The sequence below is a fragment of the Lithobates pipiens genome, unplaced genomic scaffold, assembly GCF_037356315.1.
Source record: "Lithobates pipiens isolate NorthernLeopardFrog02 unplaced genomic scaffold, aLitPip1_a1.2 Scaffold_8, whole genome shotgun sequence".
Taxonomy (NCBI): Eukaryota; Metazoa; Chordata; class Amphibia; order Anura; family Ranidae; genus Lithobates; species Lithobates pipiens.
In genome coordinates, this window is record NW_027507903.1 from 532692405 (window position 1) to 532719152 (window position 26748).

General features: G+C 41.2%; 27 non-coding genes across 27 annotated transcripts; all 27 read right to left on the reverse strand.

The window, feature by feature from the left end:
* Window positions 1-159: 159 nt before the first annotated feature.
* TRNAR-CCU (transfer RNA arginine (anticodon CCU)) lies at window positions 160-232 on the reverse strand. Its single transcript has one exon. It is a non-coding gene; the product is annotated as a tRNA-Arg (tRNA).
* Window positions 233-649: 417 nt separating this feature from the next.
* On the reverse strand, window positions 650-742 carry TRNAI-UAU (transfer RNA isoleucine (anticodon UAU)). The gene is given in 2 exon segments: window positions 650-685; window positions 705-742. It is a non-coding gene; the product is annotated as a tRNA-Ile (tRNA).
* A 1083-nt stretch (window positions 743-1825) lies between these two features.
* On the reverse strand, window positions 1826-1898 carry TRNAR-CCU (transfer RNA arginine (anticodon CCU)). The gene has a single exon. It is a non-coding gene; the product is annotated as a tRNA-Arg (tRNA).
* A 417-nt stretch (window positions 1899-2315) lies between these two features.
* On the reverse strand, window positions 2316-2408 carry TRNAI-UAU (transfer RNA isoleucine (anticodon UAU)). Its single transcript is given in 2 exon segments — window positions 2316-2351; window positions 2371-2408. It is a non-coding gene; the product is annotated as a tRNA-Ile (tRNA).
* Window positions 2409-3490: 1082 nt separating this feature from the next.
* On the reverse strand, window positions 3491-3563 carry TRNAR-CCU (transfer RNA arginine (anticodon CCU)). The gene has a single exon. It is a non-coding gene; the product is annotated as a tRNA-Arg (tRNA).
* Window positions 3564-3980: 417 nt separating this feature from the next.
* TRNAI-UAU (transfer RNA isoleucine (anticodon UAU)) lies at window positions 3981-4073 on the reverse strand. Its single transcript is given in 2 exon segments — window positions 3981-4016; window positions 4036-4073. It is a non-coding gene; the product is annotated as a tRNA-Ile (tRNA).
* A 1084-nt stretch (window positions 4074-5157) lies between these two features.
* TRNAR-CCU (transfer RNA arginine (anticodon CCU)) lies at window positions 5158-5230 on the reverse strand. Its single transcript has one exon. It is a non-coding gene; the product is annotated as a tRNA-Arg (tRNA).
* Window positions 5231-5647: 417 nt separating this feature from the next.
* Window positions 5648-5740, reverse strand: TRNAI-UAU (transfer RNA isoleucine (anticodon UAU)). Its single transcript is given in 2 exon segments — window positions 5648-5683; window positions 5703-5740. It is a non-coding gene; the product is annotated as a tRNA-Ile (tRNA).
* Window positions 5741-6823: 1083 nt separating this feature from the next.
* On the reverse strand, window positions 6824-6896 carry TRNAR-CCU (transfer RNA arginine (anticodon CCU)). Its single transcript has one exon. It is a non-coding gene; the product is annotated as a tRNA-Arg (tRNA).
* A 1594-nt stretch (window positions 6897-8490) lies between these two features.
* On the reverse strand, window positions 8491-8563 carry TRNAR-CCU (transfer RNA arginine (anticodon CCU)). Its single transcript has one exon. It is a non-coding gene; the product is annotated as a tRNA-Arg (tRNA).
* A 1594-nt stretch (window positions 8564-10157) lies between these two features.
* On the reverse strand, window positions 10158-10230 carry TRNAR-CCU (transfer RNA arginine (anticodon CCU)). Its single transcript has one exon. It is a non-coding gene; the product is annotated as a tRNA-Arg (tRNA).
* A 1594-nt stretch (window positions 10231-11824) lies between these two features.
* On the reverse strand, window positions 11825-11897 carry TRNAR-CCU (transfer RNA arginine (anticodon CCU)). Its single transcript has one exon. It is a non-coding gene; the product is annotated as a tRNA-Arg (tRNA).
* Window positions 11898-12325: 428 nt separating this feature from the next.
* On the reverse strand, window positions 12326-12418 carry TRNAI-UAU (transfer RNA isoleucine (anticodon UAU)). The gene is given in 2 exon segments: window positions 12326-12361; window positions 12381-12418. It is a non-coding gene; the product is annotated as a tRNA-Ile (tRNA).
* Window positions 12419-13502: 1084 nt separating this feature from the next.
* On the reverse strand, window positions 13503-13575 carry TRNAR-CCU (transfer RNA arginine (anticodon CCU)). The gene has a single exon. It is a non-coding gene; the product is annotated as a tRNA-Arg (tRNA).
* A 417-nt stretch (window positions 13576-13992) lies between these two features.
* Window positions 13993-14085, reverse strand: TRNAI-UAU (transfer RNA isoleucine (anticodon UAU)). The gene is given in 2 exon segments: window positions 13993-14028; window positions 14048-14085. It is a non-coding gene; the product is annotated as a tRNA-Ile (tRNA).
* Window positions 14086-15168: 1083 nt separating this feature from the next.
* On the reverse strand, window positions 15169-15241 carry TRNAR-CCU (transfer RNA arginine (anticodon CCU)). The gene has a single exon. It is a non-coding gene; the product is annotated as a tRNA-Arg (tRNA).
* Window positions 15242-15658: 417 nt separating this feature from the next.
* TRNAI-UAU (transfer RNA isoleucine (anticodon UAU)) lies at window positions 15659-15751 on the reverse strand. Its single transcript is given in 2 exon segments — window positions 15659-15694; window positions 15714-15751. It is a non-coding gene; the product is annotated as a tRNA-Ile (tRNA).
* Window positions 15752-16833: 1082 nt separating this feature from the next.
* TRNAR-CCU (transfer RNA arginine (anticodon CCU)) lies at window positions 16834-16906 on the reverse strand. The gene has a single exon. It is a non-coding gene; the product is annotated as a tRNA-Arg (tRNA).
* Window positions 16907-18500: 1594 nt separating this feature from the next.
* Window positions 18501-18573, reverse strand: TRNAR-CCU (transfer RNA arginine (anticodon CCU)). Its single transcript has one exon. It is a non-coding gene; the product is annotated as a tRNA-Arg (tRNA).
* A 1594-nt stretch (window positions 18574-20167) lies between these two features.
* Window positions 20168-20240, reverse strand: TRNAR-CCU (transfer RNA arginine (anticodon CCU)). Its single transcript has one exon. It is a non-coding gene; the product is annotated as a tRNA-Arg (tRNA).
* A 428-nt stretch (window positions 20241-20668) lies between these two features.
* TRNAI-UAU (transfer RNA isoleucine (anticodon UAU)) lies at window positions 20669-20761 on the reverse strand. The gene is given in 2 exon segments: window positions 20669-20704; window positions 20724-20761. It is a non-coding gene; the product is annotated as a tRNA-Ile (tRNA).
* A 1084-nt stretch (window positions 20762-21845) lies between these two features.
* Window positions 21846-21918, reverse strand: TRNAR-CCU (transfer RNA arginine (anticodon CCU)). Its single transcript has one exon. It is a non-coding gene; the product is annotated as a tRNA-Arg (tRNA).
* A 417-nt stretch (window positions 21919-22335) lies between these two features.
* On the reverse strand, window positions 22336-22428 carry TRNAI-UAU (transfer RNA isoleucine (anticodon UAU)). The gene is given in 2 exon segments: window positions 22336-22371; window positions 22391-22428. It is a non-coding gene; the product is annotated as a tRNA-Ile (tRNA).
* Window positions 22429-23511: 1083 nt separating this feature from the next.
* TRNAR-CCU (transfer RNA arginine (anticodon CCU)) lies at window positions 23512-23584 on the reverse strand. The gene has a single exon. It is a non-coding gene; the product is annotated as a tRNA-Arg (tRNA).
* Window positions 23585-24001: 417 nt separating this feature from the next.
* On the reverse strand, window positions 24002-24094 carry TRNAI-UAU (transfer RNA isoleucine (anticodon UAU)). The gene is given in 2 exon segments: window positions 24002-24037; window positions 24057-24094. It is a non-coding gene; the product is annotated as a tRNA-Ile (tRNA).
* Window positions 24095-25178: 1084 nt separating this feature from the next.
* Window positions 25179-25251, reverse strand: TRNAR-CCU (transfer RNA arginine (anticodon CCU)). Its single transcript has one exon. It is a non-coding gene; the product is annotated as a tRNA-Arg (tRNA).
* A 417-nt stretch (window positions 25252-25668) lies between these two features.
* On the reverse strand, window positions 25669-25761 carry TRNAI-UAU (transfer RNA isoleucine (anticodon UAU)). Its single transcript is given in 2 exon segments — window positions 25669-25704; window positions 25724-25761. It is a non-coding gene; the product is annotated as a tRNA-Ile (tRNA).
* Between the last annotated feature and the right edge of the window lie 987 nt (window positions 25762-26748).

The window sequence follows — 26748 nt, forward strand, 5'->3', positions numbered from 1 at the left end:
AAGTTTCCATTCAGTTGATAGCATGCTGCTGAACTAATCTGAGTTCTACTAGGAGAAGGCATGCATATTAATTAAGGCAACAGGAAAGGGAAGTCCTAAAGGTTTTATTCTAAAGCCTTGCTTTAGATGTGACTTGAAAGAGTCAAGCAAGATCTCAAACACCCCAGATGGGACTCGAACCCACAATCCCTGGCTTAGGAGGCCAGTGCCTTATCCATTAGGCCACTGGGGCTTTCGCTAGATGACAGCAAAGACTTTTTTTTTCTTTCAGAAGGCATCCGTTCTCTTACTTTACAAGGTAAGGGTGGCAAAATCTTTGTTTTTATTTTCCCTTGTAAACTTGCTACAGAATTGCAAGCGGTTTGAGCTACAAAGTCAGAAGAATGAGTTTTCTGAAAGAGAAAAGCCATGTCGCAGCTCTCCACACCTCTTTTCATCAAGTAGAAGGCGCACATTTTCTTTATCTGTTCTGGTCCACAATTTAAAGAATGTGGTCAGTGTAACAGAAAGACAGCTCATTCAAGCACCCTTGAGGAAAGAAACTTGAGTTTCTTTGGGCGCTTATTGCCCTGTTGTAAAGTTCTCAGGCCATAGGGTGCAAGTGCAGATGACATTTTCCATGAATAAAGGCAAAAAGCAAGAAACTGCATGCTCCAGGTGAGGCTCGAACTCACAACCTCGGCATTGCTCAACAGATACTGCCATATAAGTACCGCGCGCTGACCGATTGCGCCACTGGAGCACAGAAGCCATCACGGAAATCCATCACCCATGTCTCCTTGGTTTCAAATAGGCCTTCAAGTGATCCGAAACCTAAAATCGTGCTTATCCCAGACAAAAGAGAATATTTTTTTCTCTCATAGCAAGAAATGGTAGCATATAAGTACTCCTAGAAAAAAAAAAACACCGCCAAATCCACTTGACTGGAGCTCAAGGACAGTATTTAAAAAATAAAAGTAGAACTTTTTTGAAAGAAAAAATGATATTGCAACTGCTATCGTGACGTGTTAGGGATATATTCATGCATGTTTGAAAAGTTACTAAATATCCACTGTAAAGCAAGAAGTGGCAGGTAATACCAAGTACCTTTGGATCAAGGTCCGTTTGTGGGTAAACCCAGATAAAACACAAGAGTTGTTAATACATTTGAAATGCCACTATCCAGCAACTGTGTTGAGCATTTTGATGCTCTATTTTTCAGAAAATCTGCCGATCCACGTCAGATTCTATTTCTGACTGCTTGCGGCAAGAAGACTTCTGAATGTGTCCCAAAGCAGTGGCTATCAGTGTGAATCTCAACAAATGCAACAACACCATGTCATATGAAGCAAAGGAAGCACACCTCTAAGGAGCGATTCTGATTGCTATTCGTATACATGTTGATACATCAGGAAAAACATTTCTGAAACTGGCACAAAAAGGACATAAAATGCCTTCCTGCAAATTAAGCTTACCAACGATACTTGTCAGGGTGGCTTTTTTGCTTGAAGATTTTAGGCCACCGGATTTGCATGCCACAATGGGATGTCTGGAGAATGTCGGAGAAAATGCAAAGCTCTTTCCTAATAAAAGCAGCGTTTCCTTTGTGGGGAGTTGAACATATTGTTTGGCAGAAACATTGCAGGAGATTTGGTTTTGGACAAGAGGACTTGTAGCCATCTTGCAGAAGTTTCCATTCAGTTGATAGCATGCTGCTGAACTAATCTGAGTTCTACTAGGAGAAGGCACACATATTAATTAAGGCAACAGGAAAGGGAAGTCCTAAAGGTTTTATTCTAAAGCCTTGCTTTAGATGTGACTTGAAAGAGTCAAGCAAGATCTCAAACACCCCAGATGGGACTCGAACCCACAATCCCTGGCTTAGGAGGCCAGTGCCTTATCCATTAGGCCACTGGGGCTTTAGCTAGATGACAGCAAAGACTTTTTTTTTCTTTCAGAAGGCATCCGTTCTCTTACTTTACAAGGTAAGGGTGGCAAAATCTTTGTTTTTATTTTCCCTTGTAAACTTGCTACAGAATTGCAAGCGGTTTGAGCTACAAAGTCAGAAGAATGAGTTTTCTGAAAGAGAAAAGCCATGTCGCAGCTCTCCACACCTCTTTTCATCAAGTAGAAGGTGCACATTTTCTTTATCTGTTCTGGTCCACAATTTAAAGAATGTGGTCAGTGTAACAGAAAGACAGCTCATTCAAGCACCCTTGAGGAAAGAACCTTGAGTTTCTTTGGGCGCTTATTGCCCTGTTGTAAAGTTCTCAGGCCATAGGGTGCAAGTGCAGATTACATTTTCCATGAATAAAGGCAAAAAGCAAGAAACTGCATGCTCCAGGTGAGGCTCGAACTCACAACCTCGGCATTGCTCAACAGATACTGCCATATAAGTACCGCGCGCTGACCGATTGCGCCACTGGAGCACAGAAGTCATAGCGGAAATCCATCACCCATGTCTCCTTGGTTTCAAATAGGCCTTCAAGTGATCCGAAACCTAAAATCGTGCTTATCCCAGACAAAAGAGAATATTTTTTCTCTCATAGCAAGAAATGGTAGCATATAAGTACTCCTAGAAAAAAAAAAACACCGCCAAATCCACTTGACTGGAGCTCAAGGACAGTATTCTAAAAATAAAAGTAGAACTTTTTTGAAAGAAAAAATGATATTGCAACTGCTATCGTGACGTGTTAGGGATATATTCATGCATGTTTGAAAAGTTACTAAATATCCACTGTAAAGCAAGAAGTGGCAGGTAATACCAAGTACCTTTGGATCAAGGTCCGTTTGTGGGTAAACCCAGATAAAATACAAGAGTTGTTAATACATTTGAAATGCCACTATCCAGCAACTGTGTTGAGCATTTTGATGCTCTATTTTTCAGAAAATCTGCCGATCCACGTCAGATTCTATTTCTGACTGCTTGCGGCAAGAAGACTTCTGAATGTGTCCCAAAGCAGTGGCTATCAGTGTGAATCTCAACAAATGCAACAACACCATGTCATATGAAGCAAAGGAAGCACACCTCTAAGGAGCGATTCTGATTGCTATTCGTATACATGTTGATACATCAGGAAAAACATTTCTGAAACTGGCACAAAAAGGACATAAAATGCCTTCCTGCAAATTAAGCTTACCAACGATACTTGTCAGGGTGGCTTTTTTGCTTGAAGATTTTAGGCCACCGGATTTGCATGCCACAATGGGATGTCTGGAGAATGTCGGAGAAAATGCAAAGCTCTTTCCTAATAAAAGCAGCGTTTCCTTTGTGGGGAGTTGAACATATTGTTTGGCAGAAACATTGCAGGAGATTTGGTTTTGGACAAGAGGACTTGTAGCCATCTTGCAGAAGTTTCCATTCAGTTGATAGCATGCTGCTGAACTAATCTGAGTTCTACTAGGAGAAGGCACGCATATTAATTAAGGCAACAGGAAAGGGAACTCCTAAAGGTTTTATTCTAAAGCCTTGCTTTAGATGTGACTTGAAAGAGTCAAGCAAGATCTCAAACACCCCAGATGGGACTCGAACCCACAATCCCTGGCTTAGGAGGCCAGTGCCTTATCCATTAGGCCACTGGGGCTTTCGCTAGATGACAGCAAAGACTTTTTTTTTCTTTCAGAAGGCATCCGTTCTCTTACTTTACAAGGTAAGGGTGGCAAAATCTTTGTTTTTATTTTCCCTTGTAAACTTGCTACAGAATTGCAAGCGGTTTGAGCTACAAAGTCAGAAGAATGAGTTTTCTGAAAGAGAAAAGCCATGTCGCAGCTCTCCACACCTCTTTTCATCAAGTAGAAGGCGCACATTTTCTTTATCTGTTCTGGTCCACAATTTAAAGAATGTGGTCAGTGTAACAGAAAGACAGCTCATTCAAGCACCCTTGAGGAAAGAACCTTGAGTTTCTTTGGGCGCTTATTGCCCTGTTGTAAAGTTCTCAGGCCATAGGGTGCAAGTGCAGATTACATTTTCCATGAATAAAGGCAAAAAGCAAGAAACTGCATGCTCCAGGTGAGGCTCGAACTCACAACCTCGGCATTGCTCAACAGATACTGCCATATAAGTACCGCGCGCTGACCGATTGCGCCACTGGAGCACAGAAGCCATCACGGAAATCCATCACCCATGTCTCCTTGGTTTCAAATAGGCCTTCAAGTGATCCGAAACCTAAAATCGTGCTTATCCCAGACAAAAGAGAATATTTTTTCTCTCATAGCAAGAATTGGTAGCATATAAGTACTCCTAGAAAAAAAAAAAAACACCGCCAAATCCACTTGACTGGAGCTCAAGGACAGTATTTAAAAAATAAAAGTAGAACTTTTTTGAAAGAAAAAATGATATTGCAACTGCTATCGTGACGTGTTAGGGATATATTCATGCATGTTTGAAAAGTTACTAAATATCCACTGTAAAGCAAGAAGTGGCAGGTAATACCAAGTACCTTTGGATCAAGGTCCGTTTGTGGGTAAACCCAGATAAAACACAAGAGTTGTTAATACATTTGAAATGCCACTATCCAGCAACTGTGTTGAGCATTTTGATGCTCTATTTTTCAGAAAATCTGCCGATCCACGTCAGATTCTATTTCTGACTGCTTGCGGCAAGAAGACTTCTGAATGTGTCCCAAAGCAGTGGCTATCAGTGTGAATCTCAACAAATGCAACAACACCATGTCATATGAAGCAAAGGAAGCACACCTCTAAGGAGCGATTCTGATTGCTATTCGTATACATGTTGATACATCAGGAAAAACATTTCTGAAACTGGCACAACAAGGACATAAAATGCCTTCCTGCAAATTAAGCTTACCAACGATACTTGTCAGGGTGGCTTTTTTGCTTGAAGATTTTAGGCCACCGGATTTGCATGCCACAATGGGATGTCTGGAGAATGTCGGAGAAAATGCAAAGCTCTTTCCTAATAAAAGCAGCGTTTCCTTTGTGGGGAGTTGAACATATTGTTTGGCAGAAACATTGCAGGAGATTTGGTTTTGGACAAGAGGACTTGTAGCCATCTTGCAGAAGTTTCCATTCAGTTGATAGCATGCTGCTGAACTAATCTGAGTTCTACTAGGAGAAGGCATGCATATTAATTAAGGCAACAGGAAAGGGAAGTCCTAAAGGTTTTATTCTAAAGCCTTGCTTTAGATGTGACTTGAAAGAGTCAAGCAAGATCTCAAACACCCCAGATGGGACTCGAACCCACAATCCCTGGCTTAGGAGGCCAGTGCCTTATCCATTAGGCCACTGGGGCTTTCGCTAGATGACAGCAAAGACTTTTTTTTTCTTTCAGAAGGCATCCGTTCTCTTACTTTACAAGGTAAGGGTGGCAAAATCTTTGTTTTTATTTTCCCTTGTAAACTTGCTACAGAATTGCAAGCGGTTTGAGCTACAAAGTCAGAAGAATGAGTTTTCTGAAAGAGAAAAGCCATGTCGCAGCTCTCCACACCTCTTTTCATCAAGTAGAAGGCGCACATTTTCTTTATCTGTTCTGGTCCACAATTTAAAGAATGTGGTCAGTGTAACAGAAAGACAGCTCATTCAAGCACCCTTGAGGAAAGAAACTTGAGTTTCTTTGGGCGCTTATTGCCCTGTTGTAAAGTTCTCAGGCCATAGGGTGCAAGTGCAGATTACATTTTCCATGAATAAAGGCAAAAAGCAAGAAACTGCATGCTCCAGGTGAGGCTCGAACTCACAACCTCGGCATTGCTCAACAGATACTGCCATATAAGTACCGCGCGCTGACCGATTGCGCCACTGGAGCACAGAAGCCATCACGGAAATCCATCACCCATGTCTCCTTGGTTTCAAATAGGCCTTCAAGTGATCCGAAACCTAAAATCGTGCTTATCCCAGACAAAAGAGAATATTTTTTTCTCTCATAGCAAGAAATGGTAGCATATAAGTACTCCTAGAAAAAAAAAAACACCGCCAAATCCACTTGACTGGAGCTCAAGGACAGTATTTAAAAAATAAAAGTAGAACTTTTTTGAAAGAAAAAATGATATTGCAACTGCTATCGTGACGTGTTAGGGATATATTCATGCATGTTTGAAAAGTTACTAAATATCCACTGTAAAGCAAGAAGTGGCAGGTAATACCAAGTACCTTTGGATCAAGGTCCGTTTGTGGGTAAACCCAGATAAAACACAAGAGTTGTTAATACATTTGAAATGCCACTATCCAGCAACTGTGTTGAGCATTTTGATGCTCTATTTTTCAGAAAATCTGCCGATCCACGTCAGATTCTATTTCTGACTGCTTGCGGCAAGAAGACTTCTGAATGTGTCCCAAAGCAGTGGCTATCAGTGTGAATCTCAACAAATGCAACAACACCATGTCATATGAAGCAAAGGAAGCACACCTCTAAGGAGCGATTCTGATTGCTATTCGTATACATGTTGATACATCAGGAAAAACATTTCTGAAACTGGCACAAAAAGGACATAAAATGCCTTCCTGCAAATTAAGCTTACCAACGATACTTGTCAGGGTGGCTTTTTTGCTTGAAGATTTTAGGCCACCGGATTTGCATGCCACAATGGGATGTCTGGAGAATGTCGGAGAAAATGCAAAGCTCTTTCCTAATAAAAGCAGCGTTTCCTTTGTGGGGAGTTGAACATATTGTTTGGCAGAAACATTGCAGGAGATTTGGTTTTGGACAAGAGGACTTGTAGCCATCTTGCAGAAGTTTCCATTCAGTTGATAGCATGCTGCTGAACTAATCTGAGTTCTACTAGGAGAAGGCACACATATTAATTAAGGCAACAGGAAAGGGAAGTCCTAAAGGTTTTATTCTAAAGCCTTGCTTTAGATGTGACTTGAAAGAGTCAAGCAAGATCTCAAACACCCCAGATGGGACTCGAACCCACAATCCCTGGCTTAGGAGGCCAGTGCCTTATCCATTAGGCCACTGGGGCTTTCGCTAGATGACAGCAAAGACTTTTTTTTTCTTTCAGAAGGCATCCGTTCTCTTACTTTACAAGGTAAGGGTGGCAAAATCTTTGTTTTTATTTTCCCTTGTAAACTTGCTACAGAATTGCAAGCGGTTTGAGCTACAAAGTCAGAAGAATGAGTTTTCTGAAAGAGAAAAGCCATGTCGCAGCTCTCCACACCTCTTTTCATCAAGTAGAAGGCGCACATTTTCTTTATCTGTTCTGGTCCACAATTTAAAGAATGTGGTCAGTGTAACAGAAAGACAGCTCATTCAAGCACCCTTGAGGAAAGAACCTTGAGTTTCTTTGGGCGCTTATTGCCCTGTTGTAAAGTTCTCAGGCCATAGGGTGCAAGTGCAGATTACATTTTCCATGAATAAAGGCAAAAAGCAAGAAACTGCATGCTCCAGGTGAGGCTCCAACTCACAACCTCGGCATTGCTCAACAGATACTGCCATATAAGTACCGCGCGCTGACCGATTGCGCCACTGGAGCACAGAAGCCATCAAGGAAATCCATCACCCATGTCTCCTTGGTTTCAAATAGGCCTTCAAGTGATCCGAAACCTAAAATCGTGCTTATCCCAGACAAAAGAGAATATTTTTTTCTCTCATAGCAAGAAATGGTAGCATATAAGTACTCCTAGAAAAAAAAAAAACACCGCCAAATCCACTTGACTGGAGCTCAAGGACAGTATTTAAAAAATAAAAGTAGAACTTTTTTGAAAGAAAAAATGATATTGCAACTGCTATCGTGACGTGTTAGGGATATATTCATGCATGTTTGAAAAGTTACTAAATATCCACTGTAAAGCAAGAAGTGGCAGGTAATACCAAGTACCTTTGGATCAAGGTCCGTTTGTGGGTAAACCCAGATAAAACACAAGAGTTGTTAATACATTTGAAATGCCACTATCCAGCAACTGTGTTGAGCATTTTGATGCTCTATTTTTCAGAAAATCTGCCGATCCACGTCAGATTCTATTTCTGACTGCTTGCGGCAAGAAGACTTCTGAATGTGTCCCAAAGCAGTGGCTATCAGTGTGAATCTCAACAAATGCAACAACACCATGTCATATGAAGCAAAGGAAGCACACCTCTAAGGAGCGATTCTGATTGCTATTCGTATACATGTTGATACATCAGGAAAAACATTTCTGAAACTGGCACAAAAAGGACATAAAATGCCTTCCTGCAAATTAAGCTTACCAACGATACTTGTCAGGGTGGCTTTTTTGCTTGAAGATTTTAGGCCACCGGATTTGCATGCCACAATGGGATGTCTGGAGAATGTCGGAGAAAATGCAAAGCTCTTTCCTAATAAAAGCAGTGTTTCCTTTGTGGGGAGTTGAACATATTGTTTGGCAGAAACATTGCAGGAGATTTGGTTTTGGACAAGAGGACTTGTAGCCATCTTGCAGAAGTTTCCATTCAGTTGATAGCATGCTGCTGAACTAATCTGAGTTCTACTAGGAGAAGGCACACATATTAATTAAGGCAACAGGAAAGGGAACTCCTAAAGGTTTTATTCTAAAGCCTTGCTTTAGATGTGACTTGAAAGAGTCAAGCAAGATCTCAAACACCCCAGATGGGACTCGAACCCACAATCCCTGGCTTAGGAGGCCAGTGCCTTATCCATTAGGCCACTGGGGCTTTCGCTAGATGACAGCAAAGACTTTTTTTTTCTTTCAGAAGGCATCCGTTCTCTTACTTTACAAGGTAAGGGTGGCAAAATCTTTGTTTTTATTTTCCCTTGTAAACTTGCTACAGAATTGCAAGCGGTTTGAGCTACAAAGTCAGAAGAATGAGTTTTCTGAAAGAGAAAAGCCATGTCGCAGCTCTCCACACCTCTTTTCATCAAGTAGAAGGCGCACATTTTCTTTATCTGTTCTGGTCCACAATTTAAAGAATGTGGTCAGTGTAACAGAAAGACAGCTCATTCAAGCACCCTTGAGGAAAGAACCTTGAGTTTCTTTGGGCGCTTATTGCCCTGTTGTAAAGTTCTCAGGCCATAGGGTGCAAGTGCAGATTACATTTTCCATGAATAAAGGCAAAAAGCAAGAAACTGCATGCTCCAGGTGAGGCTCGAACTCACAACCTCGGCATTGCTCAACAGATACTGCCATATAAGTACTGCGCGCTGACCGATTGCGCCACTGGAGCACAGAAGCCATCACGGAAATCCATCACCCATGTCTCCTTGGTTTCAAATAGGCCTTCAAGTGATCCGAAACCTAAAATCGTGCTTATCCCAGACAAAAGAGAATATTTTTTTCTCTCATAGCAAGAAATGGTAGCATATAAGTACTCCTAGAAAAAAAAAAAACACCGCCAAATCCACTTGACTGGAGCTCAAGGACAGTATTTAAAAAATAAAAGTAGAACTTTTTTGAAAGAAAAAATGATATTGCAACTGCTATCGTGACGTGTTAGGGATATATTCATGCATGTTTGAAAAGTTACTAAATATCCACTGTAAAGCAAGAAGTGGCAGGTAATACCAAGTACCTTTGGATCAAGGTCCGTTTGTGGGTAAACCCAGATAAAACACAAGAGTTGTTAATACATTTGAAATGCCACTATCCAGCAACTGTGTTGAGCATTTTGATGCTCTATTTTTCAGAAAATCTGCCGATCCACGTCAGATTCTATTTCTGACTGCTTGCGGCAAGAAGACTTCTGAATGTGTCCCAAAGCAGTGGCTATCAGTGTGAATCTCAACAAATGCAACAACACCATGTCATATGAAGCAAAGGAAGCACACCTCTAAGGAGCGATTCTGATTGCTATTCGTATACATGTTGATACATCAGGAAAAACATTTCTGAAACTGGCACAACAAGGACATAAAATGCCTTCCTGCAAATTAAGCTTACCAACGATACTTGTCAGGGTGGCTTTTTTGCTTGAAGATTTTAGGCCACCGGATTTGCATGCCACAATGGGATGTCTGGAGAATGTCGGAGAAAATGCAAAGCTCTTTCCTAATAAAAGCAGCGTTTCCTTTGTGGGGAGTTGAACATATTGTTTGGCAGAAACATTGCAGGAGATTTGGTTTTGGACAAGAGGACTTGTAGCCATCTTGCAGAAGTTTCCATTCAGTTGATAGCATGCTGCTGAACTAATCTGAGTTCTACTAGGAGAAGGCACGCATATTAATTAAGGCAACAGGAAAGGGAACTCCTAAAGGTTTTATTCTAAAGCCTTGCTTTAGATGTGACTTGAAAGAGTCAAGCAAGATCTCAAACACCCCAGATGGGACTCGAACCCACAATCCCTGGCTTAGGAGGCCAGTGCCTTATCCATTAGGCCACTGGGGCTTTCGCTAGATGACAGCAAAGACTTTTTTTTTCTTTCAGAAGGCATCCGTTCTCTTACTTTACAAGGTAAGGGTGGCAAAATCTTTGTTTTTATTTTCCCTTGTAAACTTGCTACAGAATTGCAAGCGGTTTGAGCTACAAAGTCAGAAGAATGAGTTTTCTGAAAGAGAAAAGCCATGTCGCAGCTCTCCACACCTCTTTTCATCAAGTAGAAGGCGCACATTTTCTTTATCTGTTCTGGTCCACAATTTAAAGAAAGTGGTCAGTGTAACAGAAAGACAGCTCATTCAAGCACCCTTGAGGAAAGAACCTTGAGTTTCTTTGGGCGCTTATTGCCCTGTTGTAAAGTTCTCAGGCCATAGGGTGCAAGTGCAGATTACATTTTCCATGAATAAAGGCAAAAAGCAAGAAACTGCATGCTCCAGGTGAGGCTCGAACTCACAACCTCGGCATTGCTCAACAGATACTGCCATATAAGTACTGCGCGCTGACCGATTGCGCCACTGGAGCACAGAAGCCATCACGGAAATCCATCACCCATGTCTCCTTGGTTTCAAATAGGCCTTCAAGTGATCCGAAACCTAAAATCGTGCTTATCCCAGACAAAAGAGAATATTTTTTTCTCTCATAGCAAGAAATGGTAGCATATAAGTACTCCTAGAAAAAAAAAAAACACCGCCAAATCCACTTGACTGGAGCTCAAGGACAGTATTTAAAAAATAAAAGTAGAACTTTTTTGAAAGAAAAAATGATATTGCAACTGCTATCGTGACGTGTTAGGGATATATTCATGCATGTTTGAAAAGTTACTAAATATCCACTGTAAAGCAAGAAGTGGCAGGTAATACCAAGTACCTTTGGATCAAGGTCCGTTTGTGGGTAAACCCAGATAAAACACAAGAGTTGTTAATACATTTGAAATGCCACTATCCAGCAACTGTGTTGAGCATTTTGATGCTCTATTTTTCAGAAAATCTGCCGATCCACGTCAGATTCTATTTCTGACTGCTTGCGGCAAGAAGACTTCTGAATGTGTCCCAAAGCAGTGGCTATCAGTGTGAATCTCAACAAATGCAACAACACCATGTCATATGAAGCAAAGGAAGCACACCTCTAAGGAGCGATTCTGATTGCTATTCGTATACATGTTGATACATCAGGAAAAACATTTCTGAAACTGGCACAACAAGGACATAAAATGCCTTCCTGCAAATTAAGCTTACCAACGATACTTGTCAGGGTGGCTTTTTTGCTTGAAGATTTTAGGCCACCGGATTTGCATGCCACAATGGGATGTCTGGAGAATGTCGGAGAAAATGCAAAGCTCTTTCCTAATAAAAGCAGCGTTTCCTTTGTGGGGAGTTGAACATATTGTTTGGCAGAAACATTGCAGGAGATTTGGTTTTGGACAAGAGGACTTGTAGCCATCTTGCAGAAGTTTCCATTCAGTTGATAGCATGCTGCTGAACTAATCTGAGTTCTACTAGGAGAAGGCACGCATATTAATTAAGGCAACAGGAAAGGGAACTCCTAAAGGTTTTATTCTAAAGCCTTGCTTTAGATGTGACTTGAAAGAGTCAAGCAAGATCTCAAACACCCCAGATGGGACTCGAACCCACAATCCCTGGCTTAGGAGGCCAGTGCCTTATCCATTAGGCCACTGGGGCTTTCGCTAGATGACAGCAAAGACTTTTTTTTTCTTTCAGAAGGCATCCGTTCTCTTACTTTACAAGGTAAGGGTGGCAAAATCTTTGTTTTTATTTTCCCTTGTAAACTTGCTACAGAATTGCAAGCGGTTTGAGCTACAAAGTCAGAAGAATGAGTTTTCTGAAAGAGAAAAGCCATGTCGCAGCTCTCCACACCTCTTTTCATCAAGTAGAAGGCGCACATTTTCTTTATCTGTTCTGGTCCACAATTTAAAGAATGTGGTCAGTGTAACAGAAAGACAGCTCATTCAAGCACCCTTGAGGAAAGAACCTTGAAAGAAAGAACCTTGAGTTTTATTGCTTATTGCCCTGTTGTAAAGTTCTCAGGCCATAGGGTGCAAGTGCAGATTACATTTTCCATGAATAAAGGCAAAAAGCAAGAAACTGCATGCTCCAGGTGAGGCTCGAACTCACAACCTCGGCATTGCTCAACAGATACTGCCATATAAGTACCGCGCGCTGACCGATTGCGCCACTGGAGCACAGAAGCCATCACGGAAATCCATCACCCATGTCTCCTTGGTTTCAAATAGGCCTTCAAGTGATCCGAAACCTAAAATCGTGCTTATCCCAGACAAAAGAGAATATTTTTTCTCTCATAGCAAGAATTGGTAGCATATAAGTACTCCTAGAAAAAAAAAAAAACACCGCCAAATCCACTTGACTGGAGCTCAAGGACAGTATTTAAAAAATAAAAGTAGAACTTTTTTGAAAGAAAAAATGATATTGCAACTGCTATCGTGACGTGTTAGGGATATATTCATGCATGTTTGAAAAGTTACTAAATATCCACTGTAAAGCAAGAAGTGGCAGGTAATACCAAGTACCTTTGGATCAAGGTCCGTTTGTGGGTAAACCCAGATAAAACACAAGAGTTGTTAATACATTTGAAATGCCACTATCCAGCAACTGTGTTGAGCATTTTGATGCTCTATTTTTCAGAAAATCTGCCGATCCACGTCAGATTCTATTTCTGACTGCTTGCGGCAAGAAGACTTCTGAATGTGTCCCAAAGCAGTGGCTATCAGTGTGAATCTCAACAAATGCAACAACACCATGTCATATGAAGCAAAGGAAGCACACCTCTAAGGAGCGATTCTGATTGCTATTCGTATACATGTTGATACATCAGGAAAAACATTTCTGAAACTGGCACAACAAGGACATAAAATGCCTTCCTGCAAATTAAGCTTACCAACGATACTTGTCAGGGTGGCTTTTTTGCTTGAAGATTTTAGGCCACCGGATTTGCATGCCACAATGGGATGTCTGGAGAATGTCGGAGAAAATGCAAAGCTCTTTCCTAATAAAAGCAGCGTTTCCTTTGTGGGGAGTTGAACATATTGTTTGGCAGAAACATTGCAGGAGATTTGGTTTTGGACAAGAGGACTTGTAGCCATCTTGCAGAAGTTTCCATTCAGTTGATAGCATGCTGCTGAACTAATCTGAGTTCTACTAGGAGAAGGCATGCATATTAATTAAGGCAACAGGAAAGGGAAGTCCTAAAGGTTTTATTCTAAAGCCTTGCTTTAGATGTGACTTGAAAGAGTCAAGCAAGATCTCAAACACCCCAGATGGGACTCGAACCCACAATCCCTGGCTTAGGAGGCCAGTGCCTTATCCATTAGGCCACTGGGGCTTTCGCTAGATGACAGCAAAGACTTTTTTTTTCTTTCAGAAGGCATCCGTTCTCTTACTTTACAAGGTAAGGGTGGCAAAATCTTTGTTTTTATTTTCCCTTGTAAACTTGCTACAGAATTGCAAGCGGTTTGAGCTACAAAGTCAGAAGAATGAGTTTTCTGAAAGAGAAAAGCCATGTCGCAGCTCTCCACACCTCTTTTCATCAAGTAGAAGGCGCACATTTTCTTTATCTGTTCTGGTCCACAATTTAAAGAATGTGGTCAGTGTAACAGAAAGACAGCTCATTCAAGCACCCTTGAGGAAAGAAACTTGAGTTTCTTTGGGCGCTTATTGCCCTGTTGTAAAGTTCTCAGGCCATAGGGTGCAAGTGCAGATTACATTTTCCATGAATAAAGGCAAAAAGCAAGAAACTGCATGCTCCAGGTGAGGCTCGAACTCACAACCTCGGCATTGCTCAACAGATACTGCCATATAAGTACCGCGCGCTGACCGATTGCGCCACTGGAGCACAGAAGCCATCACGGAAATCCATCACCCATGTCTCCTTGGTTTCAAATAGGCCTTCAAGTGATCCGAAACCTAAAATCGTGCTTATCCCAGACAAAAGAGAATATTTTTTTCTCTCATAGCAAGAAATGGTAGCATATAAGTACTCCTAGAAAAAAAAAAACACCGCCAAATCCACTTGACTGGAGCTCAAGGACAGTATTTAAAAAATAAAAGTAGAACTTTTTTGAAAGAAAAAATGATATTGCAACTGCTATCGTGACGTGTTAGGGATATATTCATGCATGTTTGAAAAGTTACTAAATATCCACTGTAAAGCAAGAAGTGGCAGGTAATACCAAGTACCTTTGGATCAAGGTCCGTTTGTGGGTAAACCCAGATAAAACACAAGAGTTGTTAATACATTTGAAATGCCACTATCCAGCAACTGTGTTGAGCATTTTGATGCTCTATTTTTCAGAAAATCTGCCGATCCACGTCAGATTCTATTTCTGACTGCTTGCGGCAAGAAGACTTCTGAATGTGTCCCAAAGCAGTGGCTATCAGTGTGAATCTCAACAAATGCAACAACACCATGTCATATGAAGCAAAGGAAGCACACCTCTAAGGAGCGATTCTGATTGCTATTCGTATACATGTTGATACATCAGGAAAAACATTTCTGAAACTGGCACAAAAAGGACATAAAATGCCTTCCTGCAAATTAAGCTTACCAACGATACTTGTCAGGGTGGCTTTTTTGCTTGAAGATTTTAGGCCACCGGATTTGCATGCCACAATGGGATGTCTGGAGAATGTCGGAGAAAATGCAAAGCTCTTTCCTAATAAAAGCAGCGTTTCCTTTGTGGGGAGTTGAACATATTGTTTGGCAGAAACATTGCAGGAGATTTGGTTTTGGACAAGAGGACTTGTAGCCATCTTGCAGAAGTTTCCATTCAGTTGATAGCATGCTGCTGAACTAATCTGAGTTCTACTAGGAGAAGGCACACATATTAATTAAGGCAACAGGAAAGGGAACTCCTAAAGGTTTTATTCTAAAGCCTTGCTTTAGATGTGACTTGAAAGAGTCAAGCAAGATCTCAAACACCCCAGATGGGACTCGAACCCACAATCCCTGGCTTAGGAGGCCAGTGCCTTATCCATTAGGCCACTGGGGCTTTCGCTAGATGACAGCAAAGACTTTTTTTTTCTTTCAGAAGGCATCCGTTCTCTTACTTTACAAGGTAAGGGTGGCAAAATCTTTGTTTTTATTTTCCCTTGTAAACTTGCTACAGAATTGCAAGCGGTTTGAGCTACAAAGTCAGAAGAATGAGTTTTCTGAAAGAGAAAAGCCATGTCGCAGCTCTCCACACCTCTTTTCATCAAGTAGAAGGCGCACATTTTCTTTATCTGTTCTGGTCCACAATTTAAAGAATGTGGTCAGTGTAACAGAAAGACAGCTCATTCAAGCACCCTTGAGGAAAGAACCTTGAGTTTCTTTGGGCGCTTATTGCCCTGTTGTAAAGTTCTCAGGCCATAGGGTGCAAGTGCAGATTACATTTTCCATGAATAAAGGCAAAAAGCAAGAAACTGCATGCTCCAGGTGAGGCTCGAACTCACAACCTCGGCATTGCTCAACAGATACTGCCATATAAGTACCGCGCGCTGACCGATTGCGCCACTGGAGCACAGAAGTCATAGCGGAAATCCATCACCCATGTCTCCTTGGTTTCAAATAGGCCTTCAAGTGATCCGAAACCTAAAATCGTGCTTATCCCAGACAAAAGAGAATATTTTTTCTCTCATAGCAAGAAATGGTAGCATATAAGTACTCCTAGAAAAAAAAAAACACCGCCAAATCCACTTGACTGGAGCTCAAGGACAGTATTCTAAAAATAAAAGTAGAACTTTTTTGAAAGAAAAAATGATATTGCAACTGCTATCGTGACGTGTTAGGGATATATTCATGCATGTTTGAAAAGTTACTAAATATCCACTGTAAAGCAAGAAGTGGCAGGTAATACCAAGTACCTTTGGATCAAGGTCCGTTTGTGGGTAAACCCAGATAAAATACAAGAGTTGTTAATACATTTGAAATGCCACTATCCAGCAACTGTGTTGAGCATTTTGATGCTCTATTTTTCAGAAAATCTGCCGATCCACGTCAGATTCTATTTCTGACTGCTTGCGGCAAGAAGACTTCTGAATGTGTCCCAAAGCAGTGGCTATCAGTGTGAATCTCAACAAATGCAACAACACCATGTCATATGAAGCAAAGGAAGCACACCTCTAAGGAGCGATTCTGATTGCTATTCGTATACATGTTGATACATCAGGAAAAACATTTCTGAAACTGGCACAAAAAGGACATAAAATGCCTTCCTGCAAATTAAGCTTACCAACGATACTTGTCAGGGTGGGTTTTTTGCTTGAAGATTTTAGGCCACCGGATTTGCATGCCACAATGGGATGTCTGGAGAATGTCGGAGAAAATGCAAAGCTCTTTCCTAATAAAAGCAGCGTTTCCTTTGTGGGGAGTTGAACATATTGTTTGGCAGAAACATTGCAGGAGATTTGGTTTTGGACAAGAGGACTTGTAGCCATCTTGCAGAAGTTTCCATTCAGTTGATAGCATGCTGCTGAACTAATCTGAGTTCTACTAGGAGAAGGCACACATATTAATTAAGGCAACAGGAAAGGGAACTCCTAAAGGTTTTATTCTAAAGCCTTGCTTTAGATGTGACTTGAAAGAGTCAAGCAAGATCTCAAACACCCCAGATGGGACTCGAACCCACAATCCCTGGCTTAGGAGGCCAGTGCCTTATCCATTAGGCCACTGGGGCTTTCGCTAGATGACAGCAAAGACTTTTTTTTTCTTTCAGAAGGCATCCGTTCTCTTACTTTACAAGGTAAGGGTGGCAAAATCTTTGTTTTTATTTTCCCTTGTAAACTTGCTACAGAATTGCAAGCGGTTTGAGCTACAAAGTCAGAAGAATGAGTTTTCTGAAAGAGAAAAGCCATGTCGCAGCTCTCCACACCTCTTTTCATCAAGTAGAAGGCGCACATTTTCTTTATCTGTTCTGGTCCACAATTTAAAGAATGTGGTCAGTGTAACAGAAAGACAGCTCATTCAAGCACCCTTGAGGAAAGAACCTTGAGTTTCTTTGGGCGCTTATTGCCCTGTTGTAAAGTTCTCAGGCCATAGGGTGCAAGTGCAGATTACATTTTCCATGAATAAAGGCAAAAAGCAAGAAACTGCATGCTCCAGGTGAGGCTCGAACTCACAACCTCGGCATTGCTCAACAGATACTGCCATATAAGTACTGCGCGCTGACCGATTGCGCCACTGGAGCACAGAAGCCATCACGGAAATCCATCACCCATGTCTCCTTGGTTTCAAATAGGCCTTCAAGTGATCCGAAACCTAAAATCGTGCTTATCCCAGACAAAAGAGAATATTTTTTTCTCTCATAGCAAGAAATGGTAGCATATAAGTACTCCTAGAAAAAAAAAAAACACCGCCAAATCCACTTGACTGGAGCTCAAGGACAGTATTTAAAAAATAAAAGTAGAACTTTTTTGAAAGAAAAAATGATATTGCAACTGCTATCGTGACGTGTTAGGGATATATTCATGCATGTTTGAAAAGTTACTAAATATCCACTGTAAAGCAAGAAGTGGCAGGTAATACCAAGTACCTTTGGATCAAGGTCCGTTTGTGGGTAAACCCAGATAAAACACAAGAGTTGTTAATACATTTGAAATGCCACTATCCAGCAACTGTGTTGAGCATTTTGATGCTCTATTTTTCAGAAAATCTGCCGATCCACGTCAGATTCTATTTCTGACTGCTTGCGGCAAGAAGACTTCTGAATGTGTCCCAAAGCAGTGGCTATCAGTGTGAATCTCAACAAATGCAACAACACCATGTCATATGAAGCAAAGGAAGCACACCTCTAAGGAGCGATTCTGATTGCTATTCGTATACATGTTGATACATCAGGAAAAACATTTCTGAAACTGGCACAACAAGGACATAAAATGCCTTCCTGCAAATTAAGCTTACCAACGATACTTGTCAGGGTGGCTTTTTTGCTTGAAGATTTTAGGCCACCGGATTTGCATGCCACAATGGGATGTCTGGAGAATGTCGGAGAAAATGCAAAGCTCTTTCCTAATAAAAGCAGCGTTTCCTTTGTGGGGAGTTGAACATATTGTTTGGCAGAAACATTGCAGGAGATTTGGTTTTGGACAAGAGGACTTGTAGCCATCTTGCAGAAGTTTCCATTCAGTTGATAGCATGCTGCTGAACTAATCTGAGTTCTACTAGGAGAAGGCACGCATATTAATTAAGGCAACAGGAAAGGGAACTCCTAAAGGTTTTATTCTAAAGCCTTGCTTTAGATGTGACTTGAAAGAGTCAAGCAAGATCTCAAACACCCCAGATGGGACTCGAACCCACAATCCCTGGCTTAGGAGGCCAGTGCCTTATCCATTAGGCCACTGGGGCTTTCGCTAGATGACAGCAAAGACTTTTTTTTTCTTTCAGAAGGCATCCGTTCTCTTACTTTACAAGGTAAGGGTGGCAAAATCTTTGTTTTTATTTTCCCTTGTAAACTTGCTACAGAATTGCAAGCGGTTTGAGCTACAAAGTCAGAAGAATGAGTTTTCTGAAAGAGAAAAGCCATGTCGCAGCTCTCCACACCTCTTTTCATCAAGTAGAAGGCGCACATTTTCTTTATCTGTTCTGGTCCACAATTTAAAGAAAGTGGTCAGTGTAACAGAAAGACAGCTCATTCAAGCACCCTTGAGGAAAGAACCTTGAGTTTCTTTGGGCGCTTATTGCCCTGTTGTAAAGTTCTCAGGCCATAGGGTGCAAGTGCAGATTACATTTTCCATGAATAAAGGCAAAAAGCAAGAAACTGCATGCTCCAGGTGAGGCTCGAACTCACAACCTCGGCATTGCTCAACAGATACTGCCATATAAGTACTGCGCGCTGACCGATTGCGCCACTGGAGCACAGAAGCCATCACGGAAATCCATCACCCATGTCTCCTTGGTTTCAAATAGGCCTTCAAGTGATCCGAAACCTAAAATCGTGCTTATCCCAGACAAAAGAGAATATTTTTTTCTCTCATAGCAAGAAATGGTAGCATATAAGTACTCCTAGAAAAAAAAAAAACACCGCCAAATCCACTTGACTGGAGCTCAAGGACAGTATTTAAAAAATAAAAGTAGAACTTTTTTGAAAGAAAAAATGATATTGCAACTGCTATCGTGACGTGTTAGGGATATATTCATGCATGTTTGAAAAGTTACTAAATATCCACTGTAAAGCAAGAAGTGGCAGGTAATACCAAGTACCTTTGGATCAAGGTCCGTTTGTGGGTAAACCCAGATAAAACACAAGAGTTGTTAATACATTTGAAATGCCACTATCCAGCAACTGTGTTGAGCATTTTGATGCTCTATTTTTCAGAAAATCTGCCGATCCACGTCAGATTCTATTTCTGACTGCTTGCGGCAAGAAGACTTCTGAATGTGTCCCAAAGCAGTGGCTATCAGTGTGAATCTCAACAAATGCAACAACACCATGTCATATGAAGCAAAGGAAGCACACCTCTAAGGAGCGATTCTGATTGCTATTCGTATACATGTTGATACATCAGGAAAAACATTTCTGAAACTGGCACAACAAGGACATAAAATGCCTTCCTGCAAATTAAGCTTACCAACGATACTTGTCAGGGTGGCTTTTTTGCTTGAAGATTTTAGGCCACCGGATTTGCATGCCACAATGGGATGTCTGGAGAATGTCGGAGAAAATGCAAAGCTCTTTCCTAATAAAAGCAGCGTTTCCTTTGTGGGGAGTTGAACATATTGTTTGGCAGAAACATTGCAGGAGATTTGGTTTTGGACAAGAGGACTTGTAGCCATCTTGCAGAAGTTTCCATTCAGTTGATAGCATGCTGCTGAACTAATCTGAGTTCTACTAGGAGAAGGCACGCATATTAATTAAGGCAACAGGAAAGGGAACTCCTAAAGGTTTTATTCTAAAGCCTTGCTTTAGATGTGACTTGAAAGAGTCAAGCAAGATCTCAAACACCCCAGATGGGACTCGAACCCACAATCCCTGGCTTAGGAGGCCAGTGCCTTATCCATTAGGCCACTGGGGCTTTCGCTAGATGACAGCAAAGACTTTTTTTTTCTTTCAGAAGGCATCCGTTCTCTTACTTTACAAGGTAAGGGTGGCAAAATCTTTGTTTTTATTTTCCCTTGTAAACTTGCTACAGAATTGCAAGCGGTTTGAGCTACAAAGTCAGAAGAATGAGTTTTCTGAAAGAGAAAAGCCATGTCGCAGCTCTCCACACCTCTTTTCATCAAGTAGAAGGCGCACATTTTCTTTATCTGTTCTGGTCCACAATTTAAAGAATGTGGTCAGTGTAACAGAAAGACAGCTCATTCAAGCACCCTTGAGGAAAGAACCTTGAAAGAAAGAACCTTGAGTTTTATTGCTTATTGCCCTGTTGTAAAGTTCTCAGGCCATAGGGTGCAAGTGCAGATTACATTTTCCATGAATAAAGGCAAAAAGCAAGAAACTGCATGCTCCAGGTGAGGCTCGAACTCACAACCTCGGCATTGCTCAACAGATACTGCCATATAAGTACCGCGCGCTGACCGATTGCGCCACTGGAGCACAGAAGCCATCACGGAAATCCATCACCCATGTCTCCTTGGTTTCAAATAGGCCTTCAAGTGATCCGAAACCTAAAATCGTGCTTATCCCAGACAAAAGAGAATATTTTTTCTCTCATAGCAAGAATTGGTAGCATATAAGTACTCCTAGAAAAAAAAAAAAACACCGCCAAATCCACTTGACTGGAGCTCAAGGACAGTATTTAAAAAATAAAAGTAGAACTTTTTTGAAAGAAAAAATGATATTGCAACTGCTATCGTGACGTGTTAGGGATATATTCATGCATGTTTGAAAAGTTACTAAATATCCACTGTAAAGCAAGAAGTGGCAGGTAATACCAAGTACCTTTGGATCAAGGTCCGTTTGTGGGTAAACCCAGATAAAACACAAGAGTTGTTAATACATTTGAAATGCCACTATCCAGCAACTGTGTTGAGCATTTTGATGCTCTATTTTTCAGAAAATCTGCCGATCCACGTCAGATTCTATTTCTGACTGCTTGCGGCAAGAAGACTTCTGAATGTGTCCCAAAGCAGTGGCTATCAGTGTGAATCTCAACAAATGCAACAACACCATGTCATATGAAGCAAAGGAAGCACACCTCTAAGGAGCGATTCTGATTGCTATTCGTATACATGTTGATACATCAGGAAAAACATTTCTGAAACTGGCACAACAAGGACATAAAATGCCTTCCTGCAAATTAAGCTTACCAACGATACTTGTCAGGGTGGCTTTTTTGCTTGAAGATTTTAGGCCACCGGATTTGCATGCCACAATGGGATGTCTGGAGAATGTCGGAGAAAATGCAAAGCTCTTTCCTAATAAAAGCAGCGTTTCCTTTGTGGGGAGTTGAACATATTGTTTGGCAGAAACATTGCAGGAGATTTGGTTTTGGACAAGAGGACTTGTAGCCATCTTGCAGAAGTTTCCATTCAGTTGATAGCATGCTGCTGAACTAATCTGAGTTCTACTAGGAGAAGGCATGCATATTAATTAAGGCAACAGGAAAGGGAAGTCCTAAAGGTTTTATTCTAAAGCCTTGCTTTAGATGTGACTTGAAAGAGTCAAGCAAGATCTCAAACACCCCAGATGGGACTCGAACCCACAATCCCTGGCTTAGGAGGCCAGTGCCTTATCCATTAGGCCACTGGGGCTTTCGCTAGATGACAGCAAAGACTTTTTTTTTCTTTCAGAAGGCATCCGTTCTCTTACTTTACAAGGTAAGGGTGGCAAAATCTTTGTTTTTATTTTCCCTTGTAAACTTGCTACAGAATTGCAAGCGGTTTGAGCTACAAAGTCAGAAGAATGAGTTTTCTGAAAGAGAAAAGCCATGTCGCAGCTCTCCACACCTCTTTTCATCAAGTAGAAGGCGCACATTTTCTTTATCTGTTCTGGTCCACAATTTAAAGAATGTGGTCAGTGTAACAGAAAGACAGCTCATTCAAGCACCCTTGAGGAAAGAAACTTGAGTTTCTTTGGGCGCTTATTGCCCTGTTGTAAAGTTCTCAGGCCATAGGGTGCAAGTGCAGATTACATTTTCCATGAATAAAGGCAAAAAGCAAGAAACTGCATGCTCCAGGTGAGGCTCGAACTCACAACCTCGGCATTGCTCAACAGATACTGCCATATAAGTACCGCGCGCTGACCGATTGCGCCACTGGAGCACAGAAGCCATCACGGAAATCCATCACCCATGTCTCCTTGGTTTCAAATAGGCCTTCAAGTGATCCGAAACCTAAAATCGTGCTTATCCCAGACAAAAGAGAATATTTTTTTCTCTCATAGCAAGAAATGGTAGCATATAAGTACTCCTAGAAAAAAAAAAACACCGCCAAATCCACTTGACTGGAGCTCAAGGACAGTATTTAAAAAATAAAAGTAGAACTTTTTTGAAAGAAAAAATGATATTGCAACTGCTATCGTGACGTGTTAGGGATATATTCATGCATGTTTGAAAAGTTACTAAATATCCACTGTAAAGCAAGAAGTGGCAGGTAATACCAAGTACCTTTGGATCAAGGTCCGTTTGTGGGTAAACCCAGATAAAACACAAGAGTTGTTAATACATTTGAAATGCCACTATCCAGCAACTGTGTTGAGCATTTTGATGCTCTATTTTTCAGAAAATCTGCCGATCCACGTCAGATTCTATTTCTGACTGCTTGCGGCAAGAAGACTTCTGAATGTGTCCCAAAGCAGTGGCTATCAGTGTGAATCTCAACAAATGCAACAACACCATGTCATATGAAGCAAAGGAAGCACACCTCTAAGGAGCGATTCTGATTGCTATTCGTATACATGTTGATACATCAGGAAAAACATTTCTGAAACTGGCACAAAAAGGACATAAAATGCCTTCCTGCAAATTAAGCTTACCAACGATACTTGTCAGGGTGGCTTTTTTGCTTGAAGATTTTAGGCCACCGGATTTGCATGCCACAATGGGATGTCTGGAGAATGTCGGAGAAAATGCAAAGCTCTTTCCTAATAAAAGCAGCGTTTCCTTTGTGGGGAGTTGAACATATTGTTTGGCAGAAACATTGCAGGAGATTTGGTTTTGGACAAGAGGACTTGTAGCCATCTTGCAGAAGTTTCCATTCAGTTGATAGCATGCTGCTGAACTAATCTGAGTTCTACTAGGAGAAGGCACACATATTAATTAAGGCAACAGGAAAGGGAAGTCCTAAAGGTTTTATTCTAAAGCCTTGCTTTAGATGTGACTTGAAAGAGTCAAGCAAGATCTCAAACACCCCAGATGGGACTCGAACCCACAATCCCTGGCTTAGGAGGCCAGTGCCTTATCCATTAGGCCACTGGGGCTTTAGCTAGATGACAGCAAAGACTTTTTTTTTCTTTCAGAAGGCATCCGTTCTCTTACTTTACAAGGTAAGGGTGGCAAAATCTTTGTTTTTATTTTCCCTTGTAAACTTGCTACAGAATTGCAAGCGGTTTGAGCTACAAAGTCAGAAGAATGAGTTTTCTGAAAGAGAAAAGCCATGTCGCAGCTCTCCACACCTCTTTTCATCAAGTAGAAGGCGCACATTTTCTTTATCTGTTCTGGTCCACAATTTAAAGAATGTGGTCAGTGTAACAGAAAGACAGCTCATTCAAGCACCCTTGAGGAAAGAAACTTGAGTTTCTTTGGGCGCTTATTGCCCTGTTGTAAAGTTCTCAGGCCATAGGGTGCAAGTGCAGATTACATTTTCCATGAATAAAGGCAAAAAGCAAGAAACTGCATGCTCCAGGTGAGGCTCGAACTCACAACCTCGGCATTGCTCAACAGATACTGCCATATAAGTACCGCGCGCTGACCGATTGCGCCACTGGAGCACAGAAGCCATAACGGAAATCCATCACCCATGTCTCCTTGGTTTCAAATAGGCCTTCAAGTGATCCGAAACCTAAAATCGTGCTTATCCCAGACAAAAGAGAATATTTTTTTCTCTCATAGCAAGAAATGGTAGCATATAAGTACTCCTAGAAAAAAAAAAAACACCGCCAAATCCACTTGACTGGAGCTCAAGGACAGTATTTAAAAAATAAAAGTAGAACTTTTTTGAAAGAAAAAATGATATTGCAACTGCTATCGTGACGTGTTAGGGATATATTCATGCATGTTTGAAAAGTTACTAAATATCCACTGTAAAGCAAGAAGTGGCAGGTAATACCAAGTACCTTTGGATCAAGGTCCGTTTGTGGGTAAACCCAGATAAAACACAAGAGTTGTTAATACATTTGAAATGCCACTATCCAGCAACTGTGTTGAGCATTTTGATGCTCTATTTTTCAGAAAATCTGCCGATCCACGTCAGATTCTATTTCTGACTGCTTGCGGCAAGAAGACTTCTGAATGTGTCCCAAAGCAGTGGCTATCAGTGTGAATCTCAACAAATGCAACAACACCATGTCATATGAAGCAAAGGAAGCACACCTCTAAGGAGCGATTCTGATTGCTATTCGTATACATGTTGATACATCAGGAAAAACATTTCTGAAACTGGCACAACAAGGACATAAAATGCCTTCCTGCAAATTAAGCTTACCAACGATACTTGTCAGGGTGGCTTTTTTGCTTGAAGATTTTAGGCCACCGGATTTGCATGCCACAATGGGATGTCTGGAGAATGTCGGAGAAAATGCAAAGCTCTTTCCTAATAAAAGCAGCGTTTCCTTTGTGGGGAGTTGAACATATTGTTTGGCAGAAACATTGCAGGAGATTTGGTTTTGGACAAGAGGACTTGTAGCCATCTTGCAGAAGTTTCCATTCAGTTGATAGCAAGCTGCTGAACTAATCTGAGTTCTACTAGGAGAAGGCACACATATTAATTAAGGCAACAGGAAAGGGAAGTCCTAAAGGTTTTATTCTAAAGCCTTGCTTTAGATGTGACTTGAAAGAGTCAAGCAAGATCTCAAACACCCCAGATGGGACTCGAACCCACAATCCCTGGCTTAGGAGGCCAGTGCCTTATCCATTAGGCCACTGGGGCTTTAGCTAGATGACAGCAAAGACTTTTTTTTTCTTTCAGAAGGCATCCGTTCTCTTACTTTACAAGGTAAGGGTGGCAAAATCTTTGTTTTTATTTTCCCTTGTAAACTTGCTACAGAATTGCAAGCGGTTTGAGCTACAAAGTCAGAAGAATGAGTTTTCTGAAAGAGAAAAGCCATGTCGCAGCTCTCCACACCTCTTTTCATCAAGTAGAAGGTGCACATTTTCTTTATCTGTTCTGGTCCACAATTTAAAGAATGTGGTCAGTGTAACAGAAAGACAGCTCATTCAAGCACCCTTGAGGAAAGAACCTTGAGTTTCTTTGGGCGCTTATTGCCCTGTTGTAAAGTTCTCAGGCCATAGGGTGCAAGTGCAGATTACATTTTCCATGAATAAAGGCAAAAAGCAAGAAACTGCATGCTCCAGGTGAGGCTCGAACTCACAACCTCGGCATTGCTCAACAGATACTGCCATATAAGTACCGCGCGCTGACCGATTGCGCCACTGGAGCACAGAAGCCATAACGGAAATCCATCACCCATGTCTCCTTGGTTTCAAATAGGCCTTCAAGTGATCCGAAACCTAAAATCGTGCTTATCCCAGACAAAAGAGAATATTTTTTTCTCTCATAGCAAGAAATGGTAGCATATAAGTACTCCTAGAAAAAAAAAAAACACCGCCAAATCCACTTGACTGGAGCTCAAGGACAGTATTTAAAAAATAAAAGTAGAACTTTTTTGAAAGAAAAAATGATATTGCAACTGCTATCGTGACGTGTTAGGGATATATTCATGCATGTTTGAAAAGTTACTAAATATCCACTGTAAAGCAAGAAGTGGCAGGTAATACCAAGTACCTTTGGATCAAGGTCCGTTTGTGGGTAAACCCAGATAAAACACAAGAGTTGTTAATACATTTGAAATGCCACTATCCAGCAACTGTGTTGAGCATTTTGATGCTCTATTTTTCAGAAAATCTGCCGATCCACGTCAGATTCTATTTCTGACTGCTTGCGGCAAGAAGACTTCTGAATGTGTCCCAAAGCAGTGGCTATCAGTGTGAATCTCAACAAATGCAACAACACCATGTCATATGAAGCAAAGGAAGCACACCTCTAAGGAGCGATTCTGATTGCTATTCGTATACATGTTGATACATCAGGAAAAACATTTCTGAAACTGGCACAAAAAGGACATAAAATGCCTTCCTGCAAATTAAGCTTACCAACGATACTTGTCAGGGTGGCTTTTTTGCTTGAAGATTTTAGGCCACCGGATTTGCATGCCACAATGGGATGTCTGGAGAATGTCGGAGAAAATGCAAAGCTCTTTCCTAATAAAAGCAGCGTTTCCTTTGTGGGGAGTTGAACATATTGTTTGGCAGAAACATTGCAGGAGATTTGGTTTTGGACAAGAGGACTTGTAGCCATCTTGCAGAAGTTTCCATTCAGTTGATAGCATGCTGCTGAACTAATCTGAGTTCTACTAGGAGAAGGCAC